At 42.1% G+C, this 13059-nt stretch overlaps 1 long non-coding RNA gene, 1 other non-coding gene and 1 pseudogene across 2 annotated transcripts in view; 1 reads left to right on the plus strand and 2 right to left on the minus strand.

Annotated features, from left to right (window-relative positions):
* The window catches only part of LOC138850488 (uncharacterized), a 456990-nt gene that overhangs the window by 398826 nt on the left and 45105 nt on the right, over nucleotides 1-13059 (plus strand). The gene's annotated exons all lie outside the window — the stretch shown is intronic.
* On the minus strand, nucleotides 5111-10735 carry LOC100346030 (syntaxin-18 pseudogene; annotated as a pseudogene).
* LOC138850761 (small nucleolar RNA SNORD103/SNORD85) lies at nucleotides 7521-7582 on the minus strand. Its single transcript, XR_011390941.1, has one exon. It is a non-coding gene; the product is annotated as a small nucleolar RNA SNORD103/SNORD85 (small nucleolar RNA).

Here is a 13059-nt window from a genome sequence, read left to right on the forward strand (position 1 = left end):
GGATGGCAAGACACTCAGTGCCATCATAGTGCGGGGGCTCGAAGTTGTGGGTGGGGCCGATGGTGCCGGTCACACACTCGCCCGGCTTGAACATCTTGACATAGTGGTCCTTGGAGCGGGTCACCACGAGGTCGTGCTGGCTGGCAGTCTGGGTGACCGTCAGACACATCACAGGGCCAATGTGGCCAGTCAGCTTGCCAATGGGCTGGAACCTGCTGAGCTCCCAGATGTGGACGGCGTTGCCCGAGGCGTGTACAGCTGCCAGATTATGTAAAAGTATTATCTATCCTATACTTATGTAGATTTTGATATAAGTTGAGTGGTATTGAAATGAATGACATGAGAATTCTTAAAATTTTGGAAGTACACTGCTTCTACTTATTCTTTTGATGTATTGCTATTTCTAAAACTGGAGTCAGTAGGAAGCTAGCTACTGAGAAATTTAACCTAAAAATTGTGTATTAGAATGACAAGTCTACTGGTTTAAAACAAATTATTATGCCTGTGCTTACAACACAGGTATTTGTGTTTTCTCATTAAGTTTCTCTTCTATTTGATTATGCTGTGGACTACTTGAAATCTCTCCTTCAGTTTAGACTGCATACCTACTTAGACCTGAAGACTCCAAGCAAGTAATCTTTTATTACTCCTAATTCTCATTGTGTCTGGTCATGGTATAGAATACTTTGAAAGCAATTCAATACCATTGCATTTAGTTATGTTGCAAACTTCTTAAATTTAAGGAATCAATTACCACCTATTATATTCTGCACACATGATTAATTCAACTAGTCATAAAGCAATTATTCCAAATGCGAATCAGTTTTCATCCTGTCTAAACATAAGAGTTAGGAAGACCCCTTTTTGAATTATTTATTAGCTATCAGTGGTGCTATATTAAAATGATATTAAATTATATAGCTGAAAAGAATTTTTAAAAAATCCATGTATCTCTCTCAATTTTTGGCTCTTTCCCTCCAATACAGGGATGAATGAGAAATACGGCAGTAAGCCAGCATGCCATTTTTCCAAAAGCGACCACAATAGAATCCACTGGAGTGAAATAGAACATTTAGAGTTGAGTTTGGCACTCAGTTCTTTCAACCAGTACTATCTTTGTGACATGATTCACTGGGCCAACCACCCAGAGGAACTCTGTGTCTGGCTGTCCAATTTGGAAATATAGAAAAAAGTTCATGACCACCATGTTTTGTAAACCCATATTTCTGAAAATTATATTTCTCCATTTAAAATGTCTATGAGATAGCCAGATGTGTGCATTGGGAAAAATCAACCATTTTGTAAAAAGGCTTTGTGTACAATTTCTAAAAACTCACTGGTATCACTTGAATTGGTTACACATTGCTTTCTGGCAGAGTAATTTCTGTATTTCTATAGCTGGTTAAAAATGATCAGCATTCCAATTCCATTCAAAGATTCTACAAATACATCATCAGTGATATTGTGTCTTATTAAATAATGCTATTAGGTAAATTACATGGCATAGTGAAAAAAGCATGAACTTTTGTGTCAGAGAAATCTGGATATGAATCAGAATTCATTCCTATGTAAGAATGAAGAGATTTATTAATTAAATCTCCCTAGATTTAGTTCTTCAACCATCTGAAAAATCACCTCATTGGAAGGTGGTGAGGATTACCTGAGATAACCTATGCGAATTCAGATAACAACCTCCTTATGCAGCACTGAACATCAATGTGTCCATGTTGCAAATCAGGCTATTAGAGTTCAAGTAATTCCTTCAGAATCGGAGAGGAAGCAAGTCTGTAATGTCATGACAAAATGTAAATGTGTCTTTCACAATCAAAATATGCCTAAAAAGTAATATTCTCGCAAATATCACCTTCCTGATAAACGTTTAAATTCTCCTAATAACAATCATTATTATTATTTCAATAGCATTCACATCATTTTCTCACAGTTGTTACATTCATTGAATTATCATACACGCATCAACATCACTTTTGTAAGCATAAGTTCCAAATCAAAAGCCCAGTTAAGGTTGCAGGTCTATAACGTGTAGTCACAGCTTTTGTAAATATTAGCTTTCCCATTTTCAAATTGTTGTTGATCATAGTGTTGTTGTATCATTTAAGTAAGAATAGTTGGTAGACTGTTTTGAGAGATGAATATATATTGCAGCTATAAATTTTGATTAGATTAGAAATTTGCATGATCAAAATGATAACTACTGGTAATTAGAAAGCCCACATTCCATGATTTCCATTAAATTTTATACTATGTTCCTACCTTGTATTGCATGGTTTTCTTGGGTACTGATAGCGTCTAAGCAGTAAATTGGAATATATTTCATGGGTAACATGGAAATAACATTTTCACTGTGTTGTGCACTCCTATATTATATATGGTCTGAAATATTTAGGGAAGCAAGTATTTGTCATGATAAATAAAATGATAAGCTGTCATTGGATCATTTACAGAAATTTTCTTTAACTAAAATTATAACTGTTGTTATCATAACTAAGATAATAGTGGAGCAAGTTTGCCTAACACAGAAAGTTGGAAAAAATGGAGCTTTTTAATGTGAAAGAGATAATAACAAAGGGAATAAAGGATGTTTGTGGCCTAAGCATACTGTAAACAGTTAAACCAGTTTTGGTAATCATATACATTACTTTCTTTCATTAGATGTAAGTAAAATTTGAAACAATTGAGGATTAAAGTTCTTTCCTTTTCCCCTCTACCCAAACCTGTTGTCAAGTGAGAGACTTTAACACACAAGCACGCATTAGCAAATAGGCATAAACTCAAGTAGCTTACACTTTTGAAAACACTCAGTTGTGTGACTTCACCCTGTGCAAAGAACCTTGAATGGAAGGTTTATTAGAAAGCATTGTGACATTATCCTAGAGTAACACTTCTGTTTGTATTTTTTTTATGGGCAAGTGACATAATCTTATTGATTAAAAGTTGGGCTAGGCTGGTGCCGCGGCTCACTAGGCTAATGCTCCACCTGCAGTGTCAGTACTCCAGGGTCTAGTCCCGGTTGGGGAGCTGGTTCTGTCCCAGTTGCTCCTCTTCCAGTCCAGCTCCTGCTGTGGCCTGGGAAGGCAGTGGAGGATGGCCCAAGTTCTTGGGCCCTGCACCTGCATGGGAGACCAGGAGGAAGCACCTGGCTCCTGGCTTCGGATTGGCGCAGTGCGCTGCCCTTAAGAGGCCATTTGGGGAGTTAACTAATGGAAGGAAAACCTTTGTCTCTCTCTCTCTCACTGTCTATAACTCTACCTGTCAAATAAATAACGAAAATGAAAAAAGTAAGAGAAAATAAAGATCATTCACTTTGCTGATTAAAAAAAAAAAAGATGAACTGTTAATTACATTTTGGAGTTGTCATATTTTCAGAATTGCGCTGATTAATATAAGGCGACTGGGGCTTCGAGACCCATCAATGAAGGAGGCGCTAGACCAGCGATGCAATTGGTGACTTCTCTGCATCTGACACTGAGAGGAGCTGCTGGTCTGCACCTACCTAGGCTCACAGCTGCTGACTGGCAGAGTCGGAAGGGCACAGGTGGGGACTCCTTGCATTCTGGCGTCCTGTTTGTTGGCTCTGTGACCTCAGGCACCTTGGCTGAGCTCTCTGAGCCTTGGTTTCTTTCTATGCAAAATAAGGACAATCTAGCTCACAGATTGTGAGGAGGAAACCAAGGGAGACATGCATGATACCGTGTTTGTAGCAGTTCCACAAAGAACTGTTACAAAGAAGCACCCCTCTTCCTGCTTCCCGCAGAGCCTGCCTGGGTAGAATTTCTCTGCTCTCAGGATCACACAAACAGGAAGAGCAACACATAAACAGAAATAGGGCTCACCAGAGGACAGAGTGCTGGTCGCTCTTGTGCAGATTGTCAGTTATGCCAAAAGCCTTGAAGAAGGCACATTGCTGCTGGCACTGCAGCTCACTAGGCTAATGCTCTGCCTATGGCGCTGGCATCCCAGGTTCTAGTCCCGGTTAGGAGTTGGGGTGCCAGTTTTGTCCCGGTTGCTCCTCTTCCAGAGGATTATTTTTTGTAAGAAAATCACGTTTCAATTTGAATCTCGACATTAAAATGTTTACAAAAACCACCATTTAGATAAACTAAATGTGTAAAACAATTAAATAGAAAAAAAGATATTCGCAGCCGTTTTCTCCATGTTGTTTGTGCTGTCTCTGGCTGGCGCGCCAAAAATCACACAGCTGAGGTCAGAAATAAATCACAAATAATGAGACCGGCACGGTGGCCACGGTCAGCCCCACTGCTGCTCCCCGGAATATGCTTAGCGACATCAAGGATGATTGACACCCATGCCCTCAGCAGGTGGGCGAGTGCTGCCCTGGGCGCAGGCACAGGGAGCTCAGGAGCAGAGGCTGCACACTCGCCACGCCCACTCTGTGCAGGGACGCTCGGCCGCCGGTGCTGCTGCCGCTGACCCTGTACACACACCCTGCACACACAGCCGACTCGGGCCTTGTTTCCGGCTGCAACTGGCTGCTGCCCTGCTGACATTTCCGAGGGCCAGGGCAGTAGGCCTGCGCTTCCGTGGCCCCTTCCATAGACCCAGTGATGGGAAAGCAAGGCCGCAGGTGCCCTGGCCTGCCCCTGCCGTGAGTGGTTCTGGGCTGAGTCGGGCCAGGCATCCTCTGGCCGAGGGCCCGGGCTGTTAACTCACCGACAACACAACAGAGGGCCGTCATCAGATTTATTGGATGAACAAGGCAGGTGGGAATTTTCTCGGACCGCGCATCCGCTGACTCGGGCAGACAGGAAGCCGTCCAGAGACAAGAGAACGAGCATTCGTGAGAGCCGTCATTAGACGCGTTCTTCCCTGGAGCTCCGGGGACAGGCAGGGTCAGACTCTGCTGAGTGAGGAGCCGCCGCCAGGCCGGCAGACTCGCGGACAGGTGGTTAACGCCCCTCCCAGAGCCCACCCTGCCCAGTGACTGCTGCACAGACCACTTCCGTGTGCTCGTCATGTTCTTTCCCAGGTGCTCAGCTAAGGACTCAGGTCTGGGTGTTGCTTCGCATGGGAATCCGCAGGTGTGGCTCAGGCCCCTCTCCCCTGAAGCAGCTCTGTGACACCCTGGTGACAGTCACGCCCCAGTGCCAGAGACATGCAGAGGCGCGCGCTTGCCAGGCTGCCCGTGCAGACTGCCGGCACCGCCGCCCGAGGCCGGCTCGCTGTCCTACCAGTCGAGGAAGAGCAGGGAGAAGGAGCACATCACGAGGAAGAAGAGGATCCACACGCGGAAGCCGGCGTTGTTCTTGATGGCCTCTCTAACGTCTTCGATGCCCTCCTTGATGTTTTCAGTCGCTCCAACCACCAACTGGTGAATGTTGTCAACCTCCGCTTCCTGTTGCAACACCTTTTCCGTGAATATCTCTTGGAGTCTGGAAATTTCAACCACTTTCCCTTTGATTTGCCTCACTTCGTCAAACAAGCTGTCCATCTCCCCAATGACCGCTGATTTTCTTGTTCAAACATTTGCATTTCTTCTGGGGATAACTCGTCTTCTCCTTTGCCGTCTCCCCGGGCACTCAAGTCAGGCTGCGCTTCAGACACAGTCTTTTCTGGGAACTCTTCAGAGGCAGGTTTCTCTTCAGAGTCTTTTGAAGGATTCTGTGACGCTTTCTCAGAAGAGATGGATTCTCTTGTTTTTGCATTTGGTTCTGGTTCCAGCTTAGATAATCTCTTCCTATCCACCACTCATTTAACTCGGATGGCTCTCTGTTCTGAGTCAAGTTCACACACTCTTTTTAAGTAATCCTCGATGAAATCAGAATGGCAGTGCTGTGCTCCTTCACCTGCTGGGAGTGGACCTCCCTGTGCGCATCTGTCCTGAGCTGCTGAATTGCTTCCGAGCAGGTCCTCATGAAGATCTCGCGTCCTGGTCTATCTGGTCTCCTCTGTGTCTGTCATCCTGCCACAGTCAGACAGAACGTGGCTGTAAGCATTAATATAATCTTTCCTATGCTCAGTTTGCTGTGGCCTGGGCAGGCAGTGGAGGATGGCCTTGCACCTGCATGGGAGACCAGGAGGAAGCCTGGCTCCTGGCTTCGGATTGGTGCAGCTCCGGCTTTAGCAGCCATTTGGGGGGTGAACCAATGGAAGAAAAACCTTTCTCTCTGTCTCTCTCTGTCACTGTCTAACCTGTGAATCTGAAGGGTCAGCTACTGATTTTTATATAAATACTGTTCATGGACACTAAGGATGCTTGAACAGCATTTACCTCAAACAAAATACTTTGAATAACATGTAAGCAGGAAAAACAATTCTCTGCTGTGCTAAAGAAGAAATATTTATACCGATGATCAGAGAGAAAAATGAGCCCCTAGCTCAACTATTTTAGTATTAGGTTACCGTGTGTGTGTGTGTGTGCATGCTGAGATTTGAAGAAGCTTCGTGTATCTACATATACACATGCACACACACACACACAAATCTGTAAAGCTTCTTCAAATCTGAGCTATGGTATACATAAAATTAATTTGCATCTCTAGATAAGTACAGTTAATATTAACATTTCAAAAATATAAAGAATTCAATTTTAATTCTTGCATATTTCAGATGAAACTATCTTACATTGTAAAGATGACATATCACAAATTTAAAATTGCTCATCAACTATTCCAGTTTAATATTTTTCCTCAAAATCATCATGACAGCTCATTTCCCACAACAGGATCTATTCAGAACCAGTTGTAGGTGGTTGTTATGTACCCAGACTTTTTAATTTTCAACAGTCCTTTTGTTAATAATATTCTGATTTATTGATGAGTAGACATATATCCCTATTCCTATTTTGGTGATGATTCAATCATTTTAATTCCCTCTAATTCTTTTAAGTGGAGAACTCAAAAGTAAAGAACTATTAGACTCAAATTAAACTTTCCCAGCAAAAAATTGCATTATACATGGTATTTAATGGTTAAGTTTGCATAAAATGTTGCATAGAACTTAGTCACCTGTCTCCTGATATGAGTGCTGTTGAGACTGGGCAGCAGATTAAAATTGTGAAAATTTGCTTCCTTTTTATGTATTACTTTTCTTCTAGTTGCAAAACCATACCTTATCATTACACAGATATTCGATTACTCTTCAGATAATTGCCATTATCTGTTGATCACTGGTATTTCTTTTTTTATTTTTTATTTATTTATTTTTTGACAGGCAGAGTGGACAGTGAGAGAGAGACAGAGATAGAGAGAAAGGTCTTCCTTTTTTCCGTTGGTTCACCCCCCAATGGCTGCTGAGGCCGGGCATTGCAGCCAGCGCACAGCGCTAATCCGAAGCCAGGAGCCAGGTGCTTCTCCTGGTCTCCCATATGGGTGCAGGGCCCAAGTACTTGGGCCATCCTCCACTGCACTCCCGGGCCACAGCAGAGTGCTGGACAGGAAGAGGAGCGACTGGGACAGAATCCTGCACCCCCACCAGGACTAGAACCTGGTGTGCTGGCGCTGCAGGCAGAGGATTAGCCTATTGAGCCGTGGTGCCAGCCAATCACTGGTATTTCTCATTACCGAACTTTGTTCTCAGTGAGGGCAAGTGGGTCATCATTGCCAGGATCACTGGTACTTCTAATAACTAATGGTTACATTAGCAGTTGACAAATAGTGTTTCTTTGGAAATTTATAATTTCAGGCCAGAACTCATGACTAGAGCCTAGGGAGATTATTGACGCCATAAACAAGAGTGTCAAATTGTTAAGTCAACAACAGGAGTCACTGTGTACTTACTTCTCATGTGGGATCTGTCCTTAGTGTGTTGTCCAATGTGAAGTAATGCTATAACTAGTACTGAAACAGTATTTTACACTTTGTGTTTCTGTGTGGGTGCAAACTGATGAAATCTTTACTTAATATGTACTGAATCGATCTTCTGTATATAAAGATAATTGAAAATAAATCTTGATGTGAATGGAATGGGAGAGGCAGCAGGAGATGGGAGGGGTGTGAGTGGGAGGGAAATTATGGGGGGGGAATCCATTGTAATCCATTAACTGTACTTTGGAAATTTATATTTACTAAATAAAAAATAAATTAAAAAACATTTTGGGCCAGCACTGTGGCATAGCAAGTAAAGCTGTCGCCTGCAGTGTCGGCATCCATATGGGTGCTGGTTCAAATCCTGGCTGCTCCACTTCAGATCCAGTTCTCTGCTATGGTCTGGGAAAGCAGTAGAAGTAGGCACCAGTGCTTGGGCCCCTGCACCCATATGGGAGACCCAGAAGAAGCTCCTGACCCCTGGCTTTGGAGCCGTGCAGCTCCTGCCATTGTGGCCATCCAGGGAGAGAACCAGCAGATGGACAACATATCTCTCTCTTTCTATGCCTCTGCTTCTCTGTAACTCTGCCTTTCAAATAAAAAAAAATTCTTTAAAAAAAGAAAATCTGCAATTTAATCTAAAGTTATTAATTTTTTAAAGATTTTCCTATTTGAAAGAGAGAGGGGAAAAAAGAGAGGAGGGGGTGGGGAGAGGAGGGAAAAAGAGAGGGGGGAGGGGAGGGGAAGAGAGGGAAGAGGAGAGGAGGGGAGGGGAGGGGAGGGGAGAGAAGAGGCTGGTCATTCATCTGCTGATTAACACCCCAAATGGCCATAACACCCAGGGCTGGGCAAGGCTGAAGCTAGGATCCATCCAAGTCTACCCATATAAGTGTCAGGGTCCAAAGCACTGGTGCTGTCATGCTACTGCCTTGCAGATGTGTTAGCAAGGAGCTCAACAGGAAGCAGAGTGGCTGAGACATAACAACTCTCAGATTGGGGCTATGTGTGTCTCAAGCTGAAGAGTGTCTGTTCCTAGAGCTATTAGGTATTAGTTATTCCTATTAATTATTATCTTTTATTTCTAAATTGGAGCTTTCTGTGACAGCACAGTTATTCATTTATACAGAAGATAGCTTTTTCATTGTAAAGGAATAATATTCATTTCTTTGACTTTCTCAAAAATCTTAATTTACTATCATATTTTGAAAACATCATTCTCTATGATTTTAATTTTTAATGGGAAATTTAGTTTGCTCTGAATTATGTGGCTAATTCAGTGATCAAGCATGCCATTAGTGCTATCTGGAAATAAAAATATGAATTGCATATTTGATTGTTTTCACATGGTTATTTCAACTGTCATCAATATCTAAAAGCATTCTCATTGTAGCCTGTACCATGTCTAACATTATCTTATGAACTGATGAAATAAATTTATCTGAAGTCACTGTTATTACCTAGATTTTTTTTCTGCAAACTTTAATGGCGGATTTGTTGTGTATTCCTTAGTCACACCCTAAACCTGATATTCTCTTATTTCTCACTCTCACAGCAATACAATGTTTATCTTTCCACAGTGGCCACAGGATACTCTTTTAGGAAGATTCAGCTCTCTAATTTTCCTAAATGACTACATAATCCTTAAAATGCAGTAAGGTCATAGGAATCCAGATTCCTGTAAATTCTGTGACTTTTCAGATGTAAATGATTATCAAGCCAGATGAGTATTTCTATTTTCTAAACTTTTGTGTATGAACTGAATTTTTACATTTTTTGAAATAGCTATTTTGGGTTTCTTGGATTTTTATTTTATATATCGATGTTGGACAGTATGAAAAGTAATGAGGAATCTGAAAAATTCATTCATACCCTAAACATTTGATAATATTTTTCTTTCATCGTAGGCAGTTTCTTATACCAGCACACAATAGAATATTGGTTTTACAGCACTGTTATAGACAAGTACTTAATTATTATGTCCAGAACTTTCTTCCAAGCCAATGCAATCCATTTTTCAAGTTTTGATGTTGATGTTACATCAGTAGATCTTATTTCACTGGATTCTTATTGTGATTTATTTCCCTCAAGGTAGTTAGTTGTTCTTAGAGGGTTTTTTATTTATTTATTTATTTATTTATTTATTTATTTATTTATTTAAAGGCAGAGTTGCAGCAGAGAGGCAGAAGTGAGAGGGAGAGGGATAGGGAGAAGGGAGGGAGGGGGAGAGAGAGAGAGAGAGAGAGAGAGAGTCTTCCATCTGCTGGTTTATTCCCCATATGGCCACCATGGCCAGAGCTGGGCTGATCCAAAGCCAGGAACTAGGAGCTTCTTCTGGGTCTCCCACGTGAGTGCAGGGGCCCAAGGACTTGGGCCATCTTCTATTGCTTTCCCAGGCCATAGCACAGAGCTGGATTGGAAAGGAACAGCTGTGACTCAAACTGTGCCAATATAGGATCTGGGCACTGCAAGTGGTGGTTTACCTGCCATGTTACAATGTCATCCCCGATTCCTAGAATTTAAGCTACTTCCGTAAAAAGTACCTGGGAGATTCCAAGAAACTGACAACCTAAGCAATATGCAAATTGCCTTGGGTTCTGTCTCTCTCTCCTTCTCCCCAATGCTTCCCTCCCCTCTTTGTTCCTCTTACATTATTAGAAATCTAACAATTTCCTCTGCTTAATTCTTTTCCATTTCCAATGTTTCAACATCCTTCTGACTGTTGCAGGATAATAAAATAGCATATCTCCCCTACTTGGCAGTGGCTTCTTACATCCCATTAAGCCATTGTTTCTTGCTTTCAAAAAAAATTTTGCAATTGCAGCCATTCCTTCTTCAATGAATATTTGGTGCACAAATGTTCTATTTATGCCCTGGATTCTACTTCTGTACCTCTGCACACACAATAACATTTTGTGTTCCAAAGCTGAAACATACCCGAACATTATAAAAGACATCTTGACTAGTAATTAACCTTGACCTGCATAATTCTGACAATGCATATGATTCAATTGAGGTAATTACAGTATGAATAGTTCAGATGAAAGTCTTACAAGGCAGGAAAGGACAGCTCTGTCATAACTGTTGATAGTCTTATAGTGATAACAAAGCACAAAAAATTATCAGACTCATTCCACTATGAGAAACAGTAAAATGCTTCCTTGCAGGAAGCTAAGTTCCAGGAAGATCCCCTAGACATGATCGGGAACATCGTGTGCTAGGTACTTTTCCTCCTGTTTCTAAATATAGCCCTGCAACAATTCTTAATTCTGAACAGCTCATGTTTTTCTGTGCTATCTCTTTAGTGGATTTTGACAGCAAATTTTGTAGTTTTTTTTTTTTATTTAGTGAGACTTCTGAATAAAAGTGTTGTTTGACAATCACCTTCTACTCAATTTCTTAGCAAGATGGTTTTAAGAATGCCTCAAGAGTAAAAAAAAGGGGGGGCCCTGATGTTCTCATTTTTTGTAATTCTTTTCTCCATAGAATGATAATATCCAAAGTTATGACTATTTTAGGGGCTGGCACTGTGGCACAGTGGGTTAACGCCCTGCCTTGAAGCACTGGCATCCCATATGGGCACCAGTTCTAGTCCCAGCTGCTCCTCTTCCGGCCCAACTCTCTGCTATGGCCTGGGAAAGCAGTAGAAGATGGCCCAAGTCCTTGGGCCCCTGCACCTGCATGGGAGACCAGGAAGAAGCTCCTGGCTCCTGGCTTTGGATCGGCATAGCTCTGGCTGTTGCAGCCACTTGGGGAGTGAACCATTGGATGGAAGACCTCTCTCTCTCTCTCTCTCTCTCTCTCTCTGACTCTCCTCTCTCTGTGTAACTCTGACTTTCAAATAAATAAATAAATCTTAAAAAAAAGTTATGACTGTTTTAGAATCTTTTCAATACTCCTAAAAGTCATGTTTATTGTATTGTATGCAAACTATACGATTGGTCTTACAAAAATATTTGTATGATTTAAGTTTCTGTCTTTTTAAAAGAAATGGATATTTGGGGTAGTGTTTTATCTAGTCATCCTTCTCATCTTTTTTAAAGAATAAATAATGTATGATTACTTAACAATTCTTTTTTTAAAGATTTATTTATTTATTTGAAAGAGTTACACAGAAAGAGAAGAAGAGGCAGAGAGAGAGGTCTTCCATCCACCGGTTTATTCCCTAGATAACTGCAATGGCCAGAGCTCTGCTATTCTGAAGCCAGGAGCCAGGAGCTTCTTCCAGATCTCTCTGCGGATGCAGGGTCTCAAGCACTTGAGACATCTTCTGCTGCTTTCTCAGGCCATAGCAGAGAGCTGGATTGGAAGTGGAGCAGCTGGGACTTGAACCGGTGCCCATGTGGGATGCTGGCAGTACAGGCAGCAGCTTCACCCTCTACTCCACAGTGCCAGCCCCACTAATGTGCAGTTCTTTCCAGTTCTAAAACTATTTTTGCATCATTAAACTGAGAATTTTTTTAAGAAATAGTTGACATTGTTAAATACCGATGTGCTTTTGCTACAATGGAACCTGGGCAGGCTTTGGTGGAGCAGCTGTGCAGCCAGTTGGGATGCCCACATTCTATATCAGTGTCTGTGTTTGAAACCCAGTTCTGCTGCTGATTCCAGCTCCCTGCTAATGTGCACCCAAGAAGGCAGCCAATGATGCCTCGAGCAGTTGGAGCCCTGCCATCCCTTTGAGAGATGTGAATTGATTTCCCAGATGCTAATTGCAGGCCTTTGGAAACTGAACTAGTAGATAGGAGATCTCCGCCCCCCACCGCTCCCCCTTTCAAATAAAATATAATAAAATTATTAAAGATTTTCAGCTAGAATCAATTTGCTCTTGACTCTAAACCATTCAATTAAATTATTTATTGCTTTTAGGTTTTTTAAAAAATATTTATTTTAATAGGAAAGAAAATGAGCTCCCCCATCCACTGGTTCACTCCTCAAATGCCCACAACTGCCAGAAATGTGCCAGGTTAATGAATTAGGAACTCAACCTTTTCTTTTTTTAAGATCTTATTTATTTGAGAGGTGGAATTGCAGACAGAGAGAGGGAGAGACAGAAAAATAGGTCTCCCATCCACTGTTTCACTGCACAAATGGCCAAAACGGCTGGAGCTGAGTTGATCTTAAGCCAGGAGCTTGTTCCAGGCTCCCATGCAGGTGGAGGGGCCCAAGCACTGGGGGTCATCGTCTGCCTTCCAAGGCCATAGCAGAGAGCTGGATCAGAAGAGGAGCAGCTGGGACCAGAACCAATGCCCATATGGGATGCTGATGCTGCAGATGGAGG

The sequence above is a fragment of the Oryctolagus cuniculus genome, chromosome 7 (assembly GCF_964237555.1).
Source record: "Oryctolagus cuniculus chromosome 7, mOryCun1.1, whole genome shotgun sequence".
Lineage (NCBI taxonomy): Eukaryota > Metazoa > Chordata > Mammalia > Lagomorpha > Leporidae > Oryctolagus > Oryctolagus cuniculus.